A 21,785-nucleotide genomic window follows, 5' to 3' on the forward strand; every position below is an offset into this window, starting at 1 on the left:
CTGAGGTCCTGCACTATCCGAAATTTCCCATTGGGTTTCTGCAGACCCATAATCGGGGAGTTACATGGACTACCCACAATTTCCTTTAGTATTCCCTGCTTAATCATGGACTCAATCACGGGTTGTATACCTGCAATCGTTTCTGGTGTCAATTTATACTGCGGCGTTCTTGGGAACTCAGCATGTGGTTTCACTACAATTTTCACTGGGTCTACTCCCTTCACCAACCCAATCTCTTCCCCAGTGAAATCCCATACTTCTGGAGCAACGGTCTCCCTCAGATCCCAGGGTAATTCGTCTACTGTCAAAGTGGGATATAGTTCCACACATATTCTGGAATTGGCAACTTTGAAGTCAGCATCATCATCATTAGTCAGTACCTCCCCGCCCTGTGGTGTGCAATATATAGTGCAATTTAACTTGCACAAAAGGTCTCTTCCTAGCAGACATACAGGACTAGAATCGCAAACCACAAACTGGTGCTCATCACTGTACTTCCCTATCTTCACCTGCACGGGTTCCGTCAGAGGACTGGTCATTCTCCTGTTAGCGACCCCCACCACTTGTATGGTCTCTCCAGACATGGGCAGGCCTGGCACAGCGGCTGACCTGATCGTGGATCTGGTGGCTCCTGTGTCCACTAGAAATGTCGTGGGGAACCCTGCTACTTCGGCCTCAACATAGGGTCCCCTCTGATCTACCTCTAGAGCTGCCCCGAGGGTGCAGTCATCCCTTTCTACCCTCTGTCCAGTTAGTGGGTCTACATAATAGCATTCCTCTCCTCCGACAAACAGTGGCATCTGTCTATAGGTCTTACCCATAGTCCCTACTCTGGGTGGCTGCGGGAACTGAGCTCGGGGAGGTGCCCCCCCCCCTTTGAGCATCTTTCCTTGGTACTGCGTTACCCCCCTTGTAGGCACACTCTGGGTCTCGTCCTCCTCTGCCTCTTGGTCTCCTATCTCAACATTATAGGGACACTCGCGTTTCCAATGTCCCACCTCGTTACACTGGTGGCACTTAGTTGTTTTCTTTAAGGCAGTTATATCTATCCTGGGTCTAAAGGTGGAGTTCTCCTCATTGCCCTTGTTCTGACTGTACTGTTTCTTTCCTCCAGTACCTGTTCCCGGTTGCTGTTGCTGCTGTCCCCCCTTCCCAGCTGCCTGCATCTGTACCACCATCAGTTTCTCCTTTAGTTTCTTAGCCTTGGAGTCTATCTCATCACAGCAGTACCTAGCATACCTCAGTATTTCGTCTAGGGGTTTATTTTGCCAACAGATCAAGTGTTGCTGTATCATTAAACTAATATCCGGTCTCAGACCCAAGACGAACTTGGACACAAATTGCCCTATGTCCCTTGGATCCATTACATCCAGACCGCTATACTGTTTGAACGCCTTCAGCAATCTCTCATAGTATTCGTGGACTGTCTCTTTGGGTTCCTGTCTCGTTCGGTCAATTTTTACCCAATCTATGTCTTGCATTGGCACTTTATCTTTCAGCCAAGTCATTACTCTCTCGAACTTTGCCATCACACTCTCGGACGGCCCATTAGTCTTAGCATCTCTCTCGGGCTCCATGGTGGGCCACTCAGCGCTAACCTTGCACGCGGTCCACAAATCTCCTGGCACTACTATGTCAAACAGCGTGTTCAAATCTATCCATAGGACCTTTGAGATTTTTACGAATCTCTCAACTTGCTTATACCACTCCACTGGGTTTTCCCGCAATTTAGGGAAAGAGGTGGTAAAGGCAGCCAAATCCCCCCTACTCCAAGGGACGTGGACATAGGTCCCATTTGCGACTTCCCTCAAAGGGTATGTCTCTACTCCCTGCTGTCCTCCTGGTGTCATCATAAGTGTGCTTCTCCTGACGGTCCCTCTCTTGGACCACCTCTCTTCCCACTTATCTAGGGCCCTCCATGTCCTTATTCCAGTGATCAGTTCCCTTATGTGTGTTTTCAATCCGATGGTTCGCCTCTCATCTAGGTCTCGGTCCGTGTAATGTAGCCTATGGTTGCCCTGTAAGGCTTTGGTTCTTGACAGGTCTACCATGTACTTGCCTGCCAGTTCCACTAATTTCTCATGGGTTGCTCTCGCCTTTCGAGTTACGTCCTTTGCTATGAACAGAATTTCACCCTGCTCATACATGTCTATTCTTTCTAAGGGCAGGGTACCATCTACCATGTCATCTAAATCTGACTTTAAACTAGAGACATCGAGCCTTTTGGCCTTTATTTCTGCTCGTAATATCTCCTTCGAGGGAGGTTCACAGGTGTCTCTGCCATCCCAACTCCGGGCCCTTCGTTTGGGTTCGGGAGAGTTGGGGAGTGCTCTCTCTCGTTCCCATCTCTCCAGATCCCATGCTCGGCCATCCGACCTTGGAAGATGATGGAACACAGGCTTGTTACCCCCTATCTTACTCTGTCCGTTCTCTCCTCTTTTCTCACAGTAGGACTCCCTGTTATTCTCCCTTCGGTCCCCATCCTCTCTTGTCCTTGTATCACTCAATACCTGATACGATCCTTCTTGGTTTCCCATATCCCCTGGGCTGCGCTCATGTCCGTCATCACAGGGACTATGATGCGGCCTTTCGCAACTCCCACTCTGCTCTCTATTGTCTGGTACGCAGTGGATGCACTTAAAGCTGTCTCTATACTCCCGAGCCCTTCTATCTTCATCACTACATAGCGGGCGAGACACCTCTCCGTTTTCCAGGTCTGATCTACCTCCACTCCGGACCCAATGGATGCCTCTCCTACTGTCTTTCTCCCTCCCGTCCCACTCCGGACTGCTCTCCTCAGCCCCGCAGTGAGTTCGGGCTCTGCTGTCCTGCCTTTCTCTTTCAGCTTCCGCCACTCTGATGCTCTTGTGAGCCTCAACTGCCTCATCCCATTGCTTCATGTACTCATTGAACTCTTGAAAGGATTTCCGTCCTGGTCCCCTCATATCCTCTGGGTATCTAATGTTCCCAAGATCCCCTGCCGTGGGTACTGGGGTACTCCACTCTCTTGGTATCGGCAACTGGCTTGGAGAGTTGATCGTATCATTCCTCCTTGCCATCTCTGCCCTTTCTCTGTCCTTCCGTACCCGTTCCTCCCCTCTAGCTCTCTCTGGGTCATATATCGACACTATAGGACCTATGGTAACAGGTACTTGTAGTGCATCAGGTAACGCGTAGGATGTGGCACACTCCATTTCTGGCGCTCTTTGCACCACAAACCTCCCGACCACCTGCTGCACCTGGCTAGGCTGGGACAGTTCTTTCTTTGTAGCAGGATTCCATTCGGAACTGGGAAGCGGCCCATGCTCTCCTGCATTGCCCCCCCCTTTCTCAGCATCCCCTTCTGCTCTGTTATACGGAGGCGGCCTGTCTGTCAATAGTCTGTTTATCAGGCTATCCTCCGTCTCGCTTTCGTCATCCTCTTCTACGGGGCTTTTATTTCCGGGCATCTCTAACACTGGATACAATTTGTTTACTTCCATGTTATGCGCCCTCCATCTTTTAGCATCCTCATCCCACTTGGCATCCTGCACTGCTCTTACCGAGCGTTTCACTCTTTCCTGCCGTCTGTTCATGTTCTTTTCATGCGCTGCCCTAATCCATGCATTAAGGGCTTCAAACTGTGTTGGTCTAGGCAAGGGTCTCGTAGAGGTCATAATTGCTTTTAATCTGTGTAGCACCTCTAGTCTATACGTCCCGTACTTCGGGAACGTGAGTTCCTCATTTCCATCTGTCATCTTACTCCACTCTGAGATCCACAGAATCGTGTGCAGCCCAACATTTACCCCCATGTAATGAGCTGGCGTACCCTCCGGCGGGGCTTCTTCCCCTTCATACGATCCCCTACGTTCTCTTTTAAACAGCGCTTTTAACCACTTAAAACACTTCATAATTATGCGCAAGATTTCCAGCTTGAATACTCTGTTTACTTCCTGATGACAATTCACCAATCCTAGCGCGGCTTTGCTAGCTGGCCTATCGCAGCGCGGTCTTTCACCGGCCGACCAATCCCAGCGCGGCACCTTCTGACGTCACTAGTCTCCGCTTCGCAGCAGCACCCCTCCTTTCTCAGCTCTCCTCGCGGTCATGCATGCGTCCCATTCATACACCGAAAAATGACTACTTCCGACCAAGCGGTCACTTCCCTCGACTGTACGTCCACAGTCTATCTGTAATTATCAACACAACTGACGAGATGTCTGTCGTCACTCTGATAGGTTCTTTACGCACACAGTAACTTCCGACCAGCGTCTGTTACTCGCGCACTCTCCCCCTATCTGGTCCTTCGGGTGGTCACTGGTACCTCATGACCCCCTTCACCCTGGTTAATAATTACTTCTGGGTGTCCGATACACCCGAACCACTTAAGCTCTCTTTGAGCCTAAGATTTCCACCGGTTGCGCGCGCTCACAACCTGTTCCACAGCCACTCTACAGTCATTCAACTCCGCCAAACATTACAACATAGATACAATACAAAACACCGCAATCTTAACACGCATGACCCTTTATACTCACTCTCGACCGATACTGCTGCTTCTCCGCTTCACGTCATCCGGTCCTTCTTCCACGGGCGGTTCTTCCGATCATCGGTCTCTAGGGGGCTTGGGGTAATCTAACCTGGCCTAGATCACCTTCCTCAAGAAGGCAACCATTCTCTATAGCTACCAACTGGAAGGGTGAGATTTTGATCAATACCTTGACACTATCGATCTAAAACCCCGGTCGGGTCGACTGAATCTTTATTGCCTGTCTTTGAGGAAAAAGGTGCATCTCTTAACAAGTTAGCTCCCCCAGTAAAGGACTCTGCTTCAAAGGATCACAAACAACTTCTTAGCTTTCAAAGATTTATTATAAGTTGCAGGTACAAGCATCTCAAGATGAGATTCACCAAATATACGGGCCCAACTACATACACATGTTCTCTGAAAGCCCTCAGACGAACAACGGAAACTATCAATACCAGTTCTAAAAACAATAGTGCCGTTAGCATAGACACGTATTGAAATCTATCGCTCATTACAGGCGGAAGGAAATGTCAGGTTAGGCTGTCCCTACCCTGCTCTAGATGGTATCCCTACTTAACCAGATCCTATTCTATCAAAGGTGTCAGCAGCGAATGACTCCCAAAGGAAGCCACCCGTTCTCGAACTCTTGGTGAAAACCTATAGTTCTCCAGTCACGACCCCTCTCTGCCTACCCATCCGCTCTCTAAAGGGTCCTCAGGCATCTGTTCTAACTCCCCCCAGGGGTGCTGTCCCTAATACAAAAATACAACAACATTTAGGACGCCCCTCGTGAGACGCCCCTCACGTGGTGTAGCTTCTGGCTTTTTCCATGATGAGGCCTTGCGGTTAGAGTCGACCTTGCTTCTCAGACTCGTCTCCGGCCCGCTGATACCCCTTAAACATTCCGAAACCCTCCTCCATGTCTGGTCCATGTCTTGAACAAGTTTCTATTCATTATTTTAATCATTGAATACCCCCTTTTCTCTTCCAGACAGACTTCTGCAGCCTAATCCCAATTCTCATGGTTTTCCAACCGCGTTGCAACATTCCCCGGTCCAGACCAATATGTGTAAATCAACACTAAAAGCTTTCCAGCTCTACTATATTTTATAGCATTCAACTTCTTTAATTATTAGCATGTTAGTACTCATTTTCTACTGCCTTCGGTAAACACATCTATAAATAAAACCTACTCATTAATTCTAAACATTAGTGCAATCCATATTGTATATTTTAATCACCTTCCCCCTCCCGCCTTGCTCAGGCCCTGAGGCCTACCACATTTCAACGTTTCCGTATTCCATCTTATTTTCTAGCAGCTATACAACATGGATTTCGGGAATAATCACGCTTAATAAAAGCTTATTACTTCACACATTTCTGTATTAGTTCCACTTCTATTTAAACTTCTATATTAACTACACATTTTTAGAATATAACTTTGGATTCTATCAGCACTCATGGCATTTCTCTTCATGATTTGTGCTTACTACGTGTAAGTGTGATGTATTTCTACATTTTGGTCAGTTTGCGCTCTCTCACCTTCGTTTATTCCACACTGTCGGCTTCTGTGGCTGCTCTCAACCCGCTCTGGAAACAAAGCCAATGGTGTTTAATGAACTGCCCGGAGTCATCAAATAGGTAAAAAAAAAACGCACACATAGAAGGAAGCCTTATTGCTTTCACGGCTCTGAGTGTGTTTAGCTTGTCTCTTTTAATGAGTTATGAACTTATGATGCCCCCCTGGGCATGAAGCCTGTCAGGTAAAGTGATGGGTACATGAGGTGATTGCTTGCTGTACCTGTAGTTTGATCTTGGACAGGAAATGTCCATGGAATGAAAGCTAGTAAATCAGATAATTGTGCAGTGCATTTAATGACGAGGTCTTTGTTAGCTCGAATGACTGAGGTTCAAATCCGAATGCTGCATCTTTATTTCCTTGTCACGTTTTCTAAATTTAATCTCATCCTCTCTTTTTTTATTTTGTTGTTGGGGGGTTATTGTTGCATTGTAAGGGAGGATAATAGCCAGGCGTGTGTCAATTTTCTTTGTTGTTAGAAGCTGGATGTGTAAATGAATGTGTGTGCATCTCTATTTGACTCGGACGATTCCTAACTAAACATTAAAAATGCCTTTTGCAGTGAAAGAAACAAAAGAAAAAAACATATATGAGACACATTAATTAACATATAACAATTGAGTGTGCTTTTTTTCAGATGTGCTACCGTCCCTTGTCTATGGCAATGCACGCAGTCAGTAGGAAGCAAATGATACATCAGTAAGCCAATGACACGAGGTGAGAAAGGTATACACTTCAGGCTGGAGCCAAAGCCCAGTCTATAGATAGTTTAAATAATTTGCAACATAACTTGGCTTCAGAATATTGTATGGTACGATGAAGTCATCAATGCCATTTCCTGCATCCGAAGACGCTTATTTATAAACAAAAACGTTGACAGTAATAGGTCTCAGTGAAAAGTGTTATGAAGGGAGAGCAATTGCCGGCAGCCATCCGTCCAGGTATGGTAGCAGCAATTGGCATTCAGACTCTACAGAGCAGTGGCAAGAGGACATCTGACTTCTGCCTCAAGAGCCATGATAGGTCCATTATCATGCCTTTCAGAGTTTTGTTTAATCTCTCAACAAGCCCATTGGTTTGGGGGTGATAGGGTGTATGGATAACTTGTAGGTTACTCCATACACGATCACTGCCCTGTTCACAGGGGACACAGTCACTGTCCTCAAAGTGATGGCCTCCGGGTGGCATGGTCACCCAAGAACAGGATAAACCCATGGCTGTCATGAGATCCAGAGGGCCCACCCTTTTGAAAGGTGCCACTAGCACGAAGGGGAGCCAGTGGAGCTTTCTGATTTCTCCCAGTCTACCCATTGGCCTGGCAGGTAGGACAGGACCTACAGAGTGTATCTGAGGCTATTTTCTTCCGGGCCAATATAAGTCGCTGGTCTTGCTCTACCCCAGGGGTACATGATGAGCAAATCCCAGTAGAAAGGCTTTGTAGCATCGGGGGATCACCAAAACACAGGTTGTCCCAGGCCAAGGAACCGTAGGCTTTCTTCACAGGAGATGATTCTCCAAGTAGATGAGGGGATTACAAGAGGATTTCACTGTGCCTGGGCTTCGACCTGGCGCTTAACACCCTCAAGAATGGGGCACTCCTCCTGCACTTGGCAGAGTTCTGACCAGGAGGGGCCTTCTTCAGCTTTCCAACCTGCCAGCAAAGGTAGGCTTTGCCGGGCAGCAATGCCGTCTCCAGTGCTTTCCTGAGCATCCCCCTAGTGTTCTTCTTCTTTCCAGAATGTGGGATCTCTATGGTGGGTTTCCCACACCCCTCCTCTTTTTGGCAGGTGCCTGGGCCATTCTTTCAGGCTCCAGGACCTTTGGATTTTTATTTCGGAACGCCATGTACTATGTGGTAAGCAGTGGCGGTTTCACCATTTGGGCTCTGGGGCGTTGCCCCACTACTAAAATTGGGCAATTAATTGAGCGCGCCGCTGAAAATTAAAATACAAGTAATCCTGTTTATTAATTTTAAAAAGCTGTGCTCGATCGCCACGTCATCACATCACGTGACGTGACAACCAGCCTGGCTTGCAATTACTCACTCTCACCGTCGTTACTATGGGCTGCACGGGGCTGGCCTGGCACAGTGAGTGCGCACTGCGCATGTGGGGTTTGACCGACTGCCTCTCCTGTAGCTACTAACCCTATGGCCTTTCAAAAGCAAGCATGTCTGAGTACGGGGTATGTCCGAAGCCACAGACCCCAGTGGTTTGAAAATGAGAGTCATTTTTTTCTTGCTCTCTCCAATCCTGACGCTGCTCTCTTCAGAGAGCAGCTCTCCTCTGAAGAGAACAGAGTCAGGATTGGCTGCTGTAGTGCTGCAGCATGTACTGGTGTGCGGTTACCAGTCTAGTCTTGCACCGCGGTGGTGGGAGCGAGCGTCAATGCCCAATCACTGTAACGACTGTAGGCTTAGTGTGTGTTAAGCCATTCAGTGATTGGATGGACTGGACATTCAATCCTCCTCTCTGCAGGAGAGCACGTGCAGTCCGAGGAGTCGACTCGAGTGAGATCGTGGTTCGAGAATCATCAAGACTGTGGCAGACAGTGAGTGACTGTGTGTGACACACACTGACTACTGACCTCTACGAGCGACGCAAGGTGTGTGCATATATATAAATTATTTCAATAAATCCCCCGTTGACATACGTTCGCTGTCTGGACCTAGCTCCGCGTGATATTTGCTACAGTGCCGCGCCAGGACTTCTTTCTTCTTATTATAGTCATTTAAAATTGGAAACTTGTGTCCGGGTGGCAATGATTATTGAAATGCGCAATATTTAAACATCTGTACCCACGTTATCTGTGTTAAATAAGCAAAAACTCAGGAGTCCCAAAAAAGTGCGAAATATGACGTAGCACAACTGCATTTCTCTTAGTAAAGCGAGGTGCTTTTTAGTTAGATCTATAGTGTTGGTGTGGGTGGTGGTACAGTGACAGACACAACGAAAATGTAAACGGACGTGCCGGTTATTGTTGTTCGCCTTTACAAACGGATAGGTTACAGGCCGAGGGACGCCTTTATATTGAGTCTGTTTAGTTGTAGGCAAACCTTCAAGTGAATTGAGCGCTACCTGCCTTTCCGAGGGTGGGCTGGGCGTGACATGGAGGTAATCCGTCATCATGGGGCTCCCGTTATGCCCAATGCCAGTGAATATCTGTGAGAGCTAGGAGACTCCGGACAGACTCAATATAAAGGCGTCCCTCGGCCTGTAACCGATCCATTTGTAAAGGCCGAGGGCCCGTCGTCACATTCTGCAAGGGCCCCGTGATTTTTGGTTGCGATACTCAGGATGAGGGGAACTTTACACCATGTGGCCAGCTTCACATCCCGCCCTCTGCACTGTTAAAAGAAGAGCCAACGTGAGAAAGTCTCTTTAAGGCTGCACGCCGCTTCACTTGTGGGCCTCATTCCAAGGCAGGTCATGCACACGGTACACGACAAGGCAGAGTCTAAGAAACCCTGAATAGCTAGCACTGTTCTGATATGTGTACTAGACAGTATCCCACAACAAGAGAACACAACAATAACACACTCATCCCATAATGGGCAGTTGAACATGTTACTCAAACTTCGCTTACTGAGGCACCTTGAGTGGGCATCCGAGGAACAGACTGGTATTCTAGGCACGTAGGCCCATCGAGCATTCTGAGATGCACAATAGTTAATGTAATTACAAAGCTGCGGGTATACCAGGGTCCAAATTACATTTGGGGATTTTGATTGATGGGTTCACTGTCGGGATATTTATTACTGATTGCTTTCAATTTCATGCATGATTTGAAGTAAAGTGATAATTAATTTAAACAAAAGTGTTTGCAGATCAGACAAAAGTACACCGTACGAGCATGGAAAATATAATATCCATGTGCTGTGGCAGCTTGGATGAAATTGACTCTGTAGTACAATTCAGTACATCTAAGACCGCGAACAGTTAAGATAACTATTTAGAGACATTATTTTTATACTTGGCAATGTCGACTGGTGTTTTGGCTTGAACACAGCACAAGATGAATTCAGTTTTTACCACTATTGCGGCCCCATATCAAGTGAAGGCTGAGACCAGCATATGTGCATGGTTACAGAAACTGACCATAGCATACATGGTCCTCACGAGGCCTGTATGTAGGAATTTGTTTGGGTCTGGTGTATGAAACCTATGCCTAAGACCTATATTAACAATAAGAATAATGACTTGATATTGTACAGTGCTTGATCCGTCTCTTCTACTGTATCTAAGCACTATAATTAAAACGTTACGAACACACACTTTTTCATATTCATTTTACCAACCTACGGGGTATGAAAGTTTGAGTGTGCTCTGCCTGTAGTCAAACATTGACATTCTGCTGCCTTGAAAGAGCATTCTGCTTCTTGAACCATCGTGGCATTTATTCCTGATGTCCCAGCCAGAGTCAAGGTGACATCACGGTTGGCACTTATGGGACAGCAGTTTTGCCAAGTGAGGCACAAGAAACTCTCAAATCATAGATTTTTACATTTATTGTTGAGGTCTCCGAGGTACATGTCATAGTCTCATAAAAAAGTGTAAGTAATTATAGGCCTCCTGGCTGTTCACTGTGGTGTATTATGCTTCAGAAATTATGATGGGACAAAGTCAGCAACCTTAGCATGGGTTAAATGTCTCACTAAGGTGTTAGTAAGGATACCGCTTGTAATTTGGGTTAAATGTCTCACTAAGGTGTTAGTAAGGATACCGCTTGTAATTTGTAATTAAACCCATGTTTAGTTAACAGATGTAAGTGAAAACTAGTTTTTCAAGCTCATGTGTTTTTTTATATTTACCCTTGGTGTCATCCTGCTGCTTCCATTTTTATCTAAAGCCAATTTGTTTTTTTGGTTGGAACATTGCATGCTGTAGACGGTTTCTTAAGGACACACTCAGACTTCAATGTTCAAGTCATTGAGAAGTTTGCTTTCATTAAAAACAGACGTGCTGATTTTAATTACAAAAAGTGAACACTCTATTTAAATGCTGCTAGTTTGCGTCCTGTTTATTTGTTTGTTAATAAAATACATCTGTGAGGTAGTCAGCAATGCATTGTGTTTCAAAGTCTGTTATGAAGCTCTGTGGTTATGCTGAATAAGCAGCTACCTATGTTATATGACACCACTTTATTAATGTAATAACTGCACTTTCACAATTGATTATTAACCTTCCAGCTTTCACAAATTTGCTTGAAAATGCACCATTTGTCCTCTCTTATTTCAAAATTTTCTCGGGGGAAATCCCCCCGAACCCTCCTTAGGGGGTTCGGGCTCGCTCAATACGCTCAATACGCTCGCTCGCTACGGTGCAGTATGATTATCATTTTATCCCCCACCACTTTCAAATGTCACCATCCGCCACTGGTGGTAAGGCAGACCCACTAAGGCAGCACTAGCATCTCCAAGTGTGACGGGAGCTCCACCTCCTTCCAATTAGTGTGCTCCACATCACTAACCAACAGACAATCCACCGGCATGGCTGAATTCACAGCCACTTTCAAGGAACCTGAGACCCCCACCCCCCCACACTTTCAAAGGGAACCAGAGTCAAGGGGTAGTGATTCTTGTGGTTGTCAGCAGTAAGCACCTGATGGACTAGATTGGGAAGTACCTGCTCCGAGGACAACAGATGACACCTTACAATAGTTTTACTGTGTCTCTGAGTCTCTCAGAGCCTCCATCCCCTTCCCATTGATGGTGACCCATTGCCTATTGTTCTTGGTATTACTAGCCACGTGAGTCTGGAGTACCATCTCTATGTCTCCCAGGGGCAATAAGGTGACGTGCGTACTACCCCCATACTATCTGGGACAACCTTCTCCCCGAGCACTACACATGCCATTACCGAGATATGCCCACCAGTGGGGGGCTGCTGCCTTTACAGGGAGTTGGGGTCTCACTTTGAGTGCCCATACCTGTAACACTCAAAGCACTTATGGGTGAAGTGATCTAAGAGCTTCTTTCCATTGAATACTCTCTTTTTCTGGTCAGGATTGGGGTTGGTATCCTTCCCCAGAAAACTCGTTTGGGCACCTTTTGAGAATGCAGTTGTTTTACTTTGGTATCCCTCCTCTTTCTTCTGGTGGGGAGCATGTCCACACCTTTGGTGATCCTCCCAGATACCTTATTGTGGACTCTGGTGGTGAGCCATCGGTCTGCCACCTTGGTACGCTCCATAGAGCTAGAGAGATTGCTATCAGGCGTTGCTGTAGCTCTGGAAAACAATGACTAAACATGTGCTCTCTGAAAAACAGATTGTACTGCTCCACATAAGTGTTGACTTCACTATCCTTCACCCAATCATGCTTTGCTGAAATCCCCCACCAAATCTGCCCAAGGCTGGGAGGGCAGTTTCTGGCTGTCCCTGAAGTTCAAGCTATAGTTTTCAGGGGAGAGTCCATACTTCCAGATACGGGCAGCCTTCATGGGGGGTATTTCATCATGTCACTCTTCCCTAGGGACAACAAAGAATCACTCCTCTCTGTAGGTATGTGCCTCTACAGACTGCCTCTCCCATCTCCATAAGGGAACTTGTACATTTTTAAGACTACCTGCTAGGCCTCAAATCATTTTTTATGTTGTCTCCCACTGTAAAGCTAGGCACCAGGTATTCAGACTCTCCTTTCCTCATGAAACACTGTAGTTTTGCTGTCATCACTGTTGCTGGACCAAATGTTTTGTTTGTCCTTCAGACCCAGTGTTAGAAATTATAATTTCTGGTTGGCAGATGTATGCATGCTGCCCAAGCAGGAAGTACAATTCTAGTCAGGGTAAGTCACAAACACACCCTTAATTAACCTGTGCTCACGGTCTGGTAGCTTGGCACAGAGCAGTGAGGCTTAACTTAAGAGGCAATGTCTAAAGAATTTGTGAACACTTCAAACAGGATTCCAAATGAGGTTACAAAAACAAGATCAAACTGACATAAATCCAATAAGTAGAACTTGAGATATGACTTCCTAAAGAATAAACTGTACAATTGCTCTTAGAAGCAATAGGCACTTATGTGGGTTATCTGGTCGCACAGTACCAGGAGAAGGTCAAGAATTCAGACCAATCGCGATGGAACACAGCCAAAATACAGGGACCCAGTGAGAGCCTCTGAACAAAAGTACCTTAATCCTAGTTGCATCAACAAAGATGTGGAGTGCAGCCAAGTGATGCAGCAGTGTTCCACGAGCAGTTGAGGTGATGCATTTGATTTTTTTCCATGCAATGCTGGTGATGCATTGATTGTGCGATGTGGTGGTTCCGAATGCGATGTGCCAGGTTTTCCCATGCAGTAGAGATGATGCATCAATCCTTTCCACGCAGTGGCGATGTTGTGTTCATTCCAGAGTGGCGGTTCCGAAGATGATACACTGGTTATGAGAGCGATGAGCCAACCCTGCTGCCACAATAGTGTCGATGCACCGATTTTGCTCACGCAGTAGATGATGCTTCCATTTCACAGAAGCTAAACACCTTAGGAGTGCCTCCAAGGGTCCAGGATTGTGGTGGTACCACTTGGCAGGGCAGACTCACAGATGGCAGAGTCCAGGTGAAGGAGCAGGATGACTGGTAGTTTGGTATATCCCCGAGACTTCAGATCAGGAGGCCAGTCAGCTTGTCCATAGAGTCACTCTGGGTTGGAGGGATTCAGGTACAGTCCTTCTCACTCACAGGCAGCAGGTCACCACAGTAAAGCAAGAGTTCAGCAGAGTCTCAGTCCTTGTAGAAGAAGAGCACTCCTTCTTCCTGGCAGAGTACCCACAGGTCCAAACGTGTGCTGAAGTGGTGGTGTTTGAGGTCCAGTAGTTATACCCAGTTGGGCCTTAGAATTGGGAGAGACTTCAAAGAGATCCCTTTGAAGTGCACTGAGTCTCTGGCCTTCCTGCCCTGGCTCCAGACTCACTAGTCAAGATAGGTATGCAGCCCTTTGTGTGGGGACAGGACACAGTCTATTCAGGTATTAGTGTGCGGCTGTGTCCAGCTCCTCCCTCTTAATCTGCTCAGGATGTGGATAGTCCATCAAGTCACTCCTAAGTTTCCTGTATGTTGCTGTCTGGATAGAATGCACTTAGTCCAGCTGTCACCCACCTGAGAAGATTCAGATACAGGTAGCAGGCCCCAAAGGGCTACAATAAGTAAATGCCACCTTTCTAAAAGTACTACCAAAAAAACAATGCCAACACTGACTAATCATTTTTTAATTTGTTTAATTTGTGACCGTTTTACTCAATAAAAATGGTCACCACTTTAAAAAAAATGGTTATACAAACATCATACAAAATATTGTTGTTATTGTCACACACAGAATCACATACAAATAACAAATACAAACATTATTCCCTACTCCCAACATAAATCTCAACAGAAGAGTGACTATTTACACAGTTTGAACAAAAACAAAAGCAAACATGATACAATGCAACTTTACAGTTAACATGTATTGTAACCCAAAAAGAAAGCTTAAAAGGAATCTCATGTATCAATTTTGAATGAGACTTTAAATTCAATTCAACTGCATGTGTATGGACAAGGCACCTCTGATAGAGCATCATATTGGAACCTAGGTTGTAATTATTTCAGATACACTATTTGCAATGTATGTTTCCCTGTATTTTAAAGGCACTCTGCTGTCACATATAAATTCATTCACAGTGGGCGCACAAATGATGGCCGACGTGGTTCGAACCGTCTGTAGTGTCTTTTATAGGGTTCTCCTCACGACATGGACCTGTAATCCATTTCTCACATACCCTGTAATATGGATTTCACTCAGCTAATTCGATTCTTTTACTGGATGCTGATGGGACTACTAAAGGTCCTTCCAGGCACAACCTCCAAACATGCACTCAGCGTGTGTACACAGTAGAACAATTTCATTTGTGTTCCATCCGCTCGTACCACTGCATTACTTCCAGCACACTCCCAGTTCAGCGATAAATCAATGTGAAGTCTAAATTTGTATTGAATCATGTTTGTTTTTGATCAAACTTTGTAAATAGTCACTGTTCTGTTGAGATTTATGTCTGCGGGAGAGAATAATGTTTGTATTTGTTTTTTGTATGTAATTCTGTCTCTGTGGCAATAACAATAATATTTTGTATGATGTTTTTAAAAACATTTTTTTTAAATGATGACCCTTTTTATTGGATAAAACAGCCACACAATATTTAAATTTTGAAAAGGATTAGTTCGCTTTGGAATTGAGTTTTTGGTAGTATTTTTTGGTGGCTCAGCCTCACTGACTTTAGGGGCCCAACTCCTGTTGTTTTTTGTAACTATCTAAATGTGGCATTTTCAGAATTACAATTTAAAATCCATTTCACCATATGTTGTGCTTTAGTTTGTGATTTCAGAGGCACCAAACTTGGCAGCCCAATCTCTTCCTACTTGGAAAGCATACTTTTGAAATGTAATAAGGTAATCCCCATGCTGTCCTACATGAGAGATATGCCTTGCAGTAGTGATAACAACATTAAGGGTTTTTCACTACTAAGACATGTAAAAATTCAAAGTACATCTCCTACTCTTTAAATACACTGAACTCTGCCCTTTGGCTGCCCTGGGCCTAATTTAGGGGTGACAAATATATTAAAAACAGGTTTAGGCCTGGCAAGAGAGTTAACTTGGCAGGTCGACATGGCAGTTTAAAACTGCACACACAGGCTCTGCAGTGGCAGGCCATGGTTTTATTTATTTACGGCCTGGTTGGACCAGGCTTGCTTACTCTTGGCTCCCCCCAAAACCTCCCACTCCACCCGGGCTAATCCCGCTGCTCCGTGGTTTACAGAACAAATCAGGGAACACAAAATACGATGTAAAAAGCTGGAAAAGATCTGGCGAATGAATTATAGCGAGGCGGATAAACAAACTCTCAATTCTGAGCAAAGACGTTATAAAGAAAGAATCCTACAAGCAAAAAAGGCCTTTCTCACTAAACAGATAGAAGATGCCAGCAATACCCCCAAAGAACTATTTCAAACGGTCTCTTCCCTAGCAAACCCAAAAACCACAGAAATTCCCCCTAGTCTTTCACTCTGTGAAAGTTTGGCCACCTTTTTTTGTGAAAAGGTTGAGAACATCTTTTTTTCCCTAGACAGTCAGGTGAAGACTTCTTCCTCGAGCGAGGACCCGGATCCCCTCAGACCTGTGGTAACACTTCAACACTTCCAGCCCATCACGGAAAAGGAAGTGATGAGACGCATACTAAAAATTAAATCAGGCTCCCCTCATGATCCCTGTCCCACTGCAGTAGCCAAACTAGCACCAGAGGCCATTGCCAGGGGACTCACCCCCCTTTTTAATCAGATGCTGGAGAAAGTGGAATATCCCTCCAGATGGAAGCGAGCCTCCATCCTACCCCTGCTAAAAAAACCTAACTTAGACATCACTGAGATGAACAACTATCGCCCGATCGCCCGACTCCCCCTCCCTGCCAAAATAATAGAAGGTAGCCTGAATGCACAACTAAGCGCCTTTCTAAAAACAGGGGATCATCTTGACTCTTCCCAACACGGTTTTCGTGCAGAACATAGCATGGAATCCGCCCTGATCAAATCAATGGAAGACATTAGGCAGGTGATGGATGCAGGAGGCAGAGCGGCCCTGATTCTGTTGGATCTTTCCGCGGCCTTCGACGCGGTCCACCACAACTTGCTGGTGGACCGGTTGAGGGCCTGTGGAATCCAGGGAAAAGCACTAAAAATCCTACAGGCTTTCCTGTCCGATAGAACCCAGACAGTGGCGCTAGGAGGCCATGAATCGCATTCATTTGTACTACCCTGTGGAGTCCCCCAGGGATCTTCGCTTAGCCCCACCCTTTTTAATGTTTATGTGTCGACCCTCGCCCCGTTGATTCGATCGTTCGGTTTTCAACTCACGGCTTACGCCGACGACACACAGATTGTGGTGTCCCTCCTACCCGGCAATACTGATAATACAGCAGACAGATTCAAAAACTGTATGCATGAAGTGGGGTGCTGGATGGCACAAAGCTGCCTTAAACTGAACTCCTCGAAGACAGAGGTCCTGCTCTTTGGAGCTAGGGAGAACTTCTGGTCCCCGAGATGGTGGCCAGACGAAATGGGACCACTCCCCGTGCCGGTTGACAAAGTAAAAAACCTGGGCATACTGGTGGACAGTTCCCTGTCCTTTAAACCCCAGATTAATGCACTCTCTTCCTCTCTCCATTATACCCTCAAAACCATCAGGAAAATTCTCCCGTATCTGGAGAAGAAACACAGGAAAACGATTGTTACAGGTCTAGTGCTCTCACGCCTGGACTACTGTAACAGCCTGATGTTAAACGCCCAGCAGAGTGTACTCAATAAACTCCAACTATTGCAAAATGCAGCAGCCCGCCTGATCACCGATACTCCCAAATTTGCTTCGGTAACTCAGGACTTGGTGGCACTACACTGGCTGCCAATTCGTAAGAGAATTGCATTCAAGGCACTATGCATGGTCTTCAAAGCCCTTCATGATATGGGCCCTAGACACATGAAATTGCTTTTTCGCTGGCATAAACCAGCACGAACCCTGAGGTCAGGAGAATTGGCTCTGGTCACGGTCCCCAGAATTAAAAGAGCTCGCTGGGGAGGTAGGAGCTTCTCCCTTAGGGCAGCAGAGGGCTGGAACAAACTCCCACTTGTGCTCAGACAATCTCAGGGTCTGATGGCCTTTAGAAGAGGACTCAAGACTTGGCTCTTCACTCAGTAAGCCTGCTCACTCACGCTAGCTCTATCATACCAGCGCCAGGACACCTCCGGGTAACAGAGCGCTCTACAAATGTGCCAAATAAATAAATAAATAAATATTGTAATTTTCCCGATTCATGCCTTTATATAGGTATAAATCACCATATCCTTATATAGGCATAAGAATCATAACCATATTTAGACATAGCTCATGCAGTCCAAATACGGCAGGGCTACTTCCACTAGTACCGAAAATCTATAACAATTTCTTGGAAAACTCGGCTTCAGCAGCTAGGGACCTCCCCTTGCTCGAAAACTTACTTGTCCAAGAACTCATAGAGTTTTCTAAGAACTGAGACTCTTTGATGATGTTATTATGTCCACCTTTACGTTAAACTTGGTACCTTCAAGGTATAAATATGCCCACAGTTGCCATAGCAAACACACAGTGGTTTGGAGCAGTTCGACTATCCACTTGCCCGACGCGCCATGCTACTGCAAGTGCCGAAGGAAGCCGACCCTCCGGCAGACGCACTGAGAGAGACGCTGTCTTTTCTCCTGCCGAGAAGTCTAGCTCCAGTGTTTCCAAACTACCCTTGCAGGTTGTTGGGAAATCGAGTCCTGAGCCTGACCTTCTTCATTCCAAATCAAGGTATGGAGCTTATTAGACCCTAAGAGAAATCTTGGACAGATTCTTGGCAAAGAATACTAAATTTATGCTACACCTCACTTATTTCTGCCCTCATACTCAGTGTAGGTTAGGTACATCAGGGTAGGCGTATTTTAGAAGCACTAGTTGAGTACTTTTAGCCTTTGCTATTCATGTATGTATTTATCTATGGTTTAGGAACCATACAATGCTTTTACAGTATTATTTTATTTTACTCTCTTTACTGTATGCATTATATTTTGCAACCAGTTTTACGATTGTAGTAGTTAATTTCTTATGCTTGAGAAAGAAGACTGTTCAATAAATCCTTTTATTTAAAAAGCCTGTCTCTCTATTTCTCTGCACCTCTGGTGAAACGAAGCATGCACGATTGACTAAGTGAAATATCTATCTATTGTTTCCACAACTCTGAAGATCAGTTTTATCTTGGGAAAACAAACTTGTGCGGTTTATGCGGTTGTCAGAAACTAAATCCCTTCTTGGGAACTCAAGAAGGTTTCTAGTGACCTCTGAGCTAGCTGGCACTCACAATTAAGTCTAATATATTCGATAGAGACCTAGTAGACATAAGTCCTACGTCAAATCTATAGGGTATAATATTCCAATGCGCAGAGCCTTTTGGAAATATAGGAACTACACTACAGAGCAGTCCTTCTACCAAGACTTCCACAGGCACAGGTTCAGAGTTAGACCTGGTGCCAGCTTTAATGAGAGAGAAACTTCTAGACTTCCCCCCACGTCTGGTTCTTGAATTTCCTTTCTTATTCACCATACCGCCAGGGAGTATAAAGTGACAATAGACTAGTATGAATTCCTTTGTGATTGTGCTGAGGAAGCCCTTTTGAAGTGAAATTATTGTAGGTAACGCCTCTCCCATCTGGTCGTAAAGGAGTACTGGATAATTGGCCCATCCAGCCAACATCCAATCCTTTTTGATGATGCTGTCTAAGCGGAATACACAAATAGGCCAGCTACATCTAGACATGTGTCACAGGATACAAGCTGCAGGCACCAAAAGGTTAGGACAAGAAAAGGTCAATTTTCTAAAAATTGTATTTTCAGAATAGTGACTTAAAATCCAACGTATCCATTAAAGAGGGTTTTAAATTATAATTAATTTCAGACCAACCTTGACATTCCTGCTTGCTCCCAATCAAAGTGTATTACTCATTAAATGTAATAAGGAAACATTTGGAAATTGGGTGGCTGGTTGAGGCAGGAGAAACCCTACTCAAGCAGCAACCACAATTTGTGTCATGGTGAAGTGGCAATCATCCCCAAATTGACATGTGCTTAACCCTCTGGTAGCTTGGCAGAAAAGCAATCAGACTTAGCTTAGAGGCAATATGTAAAATGTGTACGCAACACTTCAAACTCCAATAAAGTAAAAACACAACACAAGGAAAATTCCACACAAATTTCGAAAAGTCAAGTAAAATTTCATGAGCTATTTGAGATCAAAAATATATCAATCCAATCAGTAGAACCTGGAGATATGCAGTTTTAAAATTTCAGGTAGTAAAGCAGCTAAAAACCCAAAGCGTCACTTGCTGGTATCTGGTCGTGCAAGACTAAGTGAACATCACAAGTTCAGGCCGACCGCAATAGACCGGAGGCCGTATACAAGTGCCAGGATAGCCAAGCTGAAAAAGTTACCTTCAAGTCCAGCGCCAAGTGTTCCGTTTATGGTGGAGGGACCCGTGAGGAGCAGGGAGAGCATCATGGATGGCTATGTATGTAGCGCAAAGAGCAGGCCAGGGGTCATGAACGAACATTGCTGTAGTGTGAAAAATCTGCCGGGTGTCATAGATTGTCATTGCTGGAGCTTTGCGTTGCAGTCACCGTGAGTTCTTGATGCTATAGCACAAAGTACAGATCTCACTTTGCCGGTAGTCACAAGTGGCTACTGTGTCAGAAAGAGTCAGGATCACCAGCACTTCGCATTGACGGGTGGTGCAGGTGGTAAAATCTTGGTGCAAATGGGGCCATTCACAGTTTTGAAGAGCCCAAAACTTCAGGATTTCTCCTCCTCCTTGAGAGGGAGCTCACAGATGCCACACCAAGGTGCAGGACCTGAGGGGAATCTCTTGTGGATCAGGTAGGTCCAGTTGCAGGTCCAGGTAGCAGGTCAACTGGGCTCTTGCAAGGAGCCTCTGGAACTTGTTATTTCCCTGTAGCTCAGAGCAAGAGGTCAGTGACCCTTGGAGACACTTCAGCCTGGGATGAAGGGTGCAGGTTGAGTCTTCCTTCTTGAGAAGCAGGGCAGGAGAGTAGCAGGGGAGTTAAGCAGCACATCGGACCTTCTTTTGTAGTATCCACAGGTCCAGATGTGTAGTCAAGAGTTGGGTCTAAGGGTCCATCATTTATACCTGGTGCCCACTTGAAAGTAGGAGAAGATTCGGAAGGTTTCCACCCCCCAGAGGTGTTTTGGAATTTACTGCACCCCTGCCCTGGCCCCAGCTTGTCTGGGGTCACAACACACTAGTGTCAAAGCCCCTTGTGAGTGTGCTGGGCAGTGTCTTTGTGATGTGCAAACATGGTAGGTAACAGCTCTTCCCCATCATCAGGTAAAAGATTGCCCATCCTGCCCTGGCCCCAGCTTTTCTGGGGTCTTTCTGGGGTCACAAAACACTGGTGTCAAAAACCTTTGTGAGTGTGCTGGGCAGTGTCTTTGTGATGTGCAAGCTTGGTAGGTGACAGCTCCCCCCCCCCTCATTATCAGGCAAATGATTGCCCATCCTGCCAGCTATTATTTCTCTTTTTTCTCAGTGTTTGAGAGCAGAACACAAAGACCAGCTGTCAGCTACACCTAGTCATGTGACCCATTTTACAGGCAGCAGACACTAAATGGTTGGGACAAGACATTGCCAAATTTCTAAAAGTGGCATTTTTAGAATTCAGACTTAAAATCTGACTTTACCACTAAAGAGGGTTTTAAAATACAATTTGTGTAAGACCAACCATGACATTCCTGTATGCTCCCAACCAAATGTTATCAATTATGAAATGTAATATGGTGACCCAATACTATTCTGTGGGAGAAGTAGGCTTTGCAGTAGTGCAAAAACAACACTTAAAAGTACATGTCCATCTGTTCATATACACCACACCCTGCCTTTAGGGACGACCTTAGGGGTGATTTATATGTATTAAAAAGGGATATTTTTACAGGTCGAAATGTCAGTTTAACAAAAGCTGCAAAGTCAGGCCTGAGACTTATTTAAAAACGCTACTTAAGAGTGTGGCTAATGAGTTAAGCAGGTACACTAGTAACATTTAATTTACAGGCCCTGAGTACATGTAGAAAGGACGTACAAGTAAATTACATGTTC

The sequence above is a fragment of the Lissotriton vulgaris genome, chromosome 4_1, assembly GCF_964263255.1.
Source record: "Lissotriton vulgaris chromosome 4_1, aLisVul1.2, whole genome shotgun sequence".
In the NCBI taxonomy this organism is placed as follows: Eukaryota; Metazoa; Chordata; class Amphibia; order Caudata; family Salamandridae; genus Lissotriton; species Lissotriton vulgaris.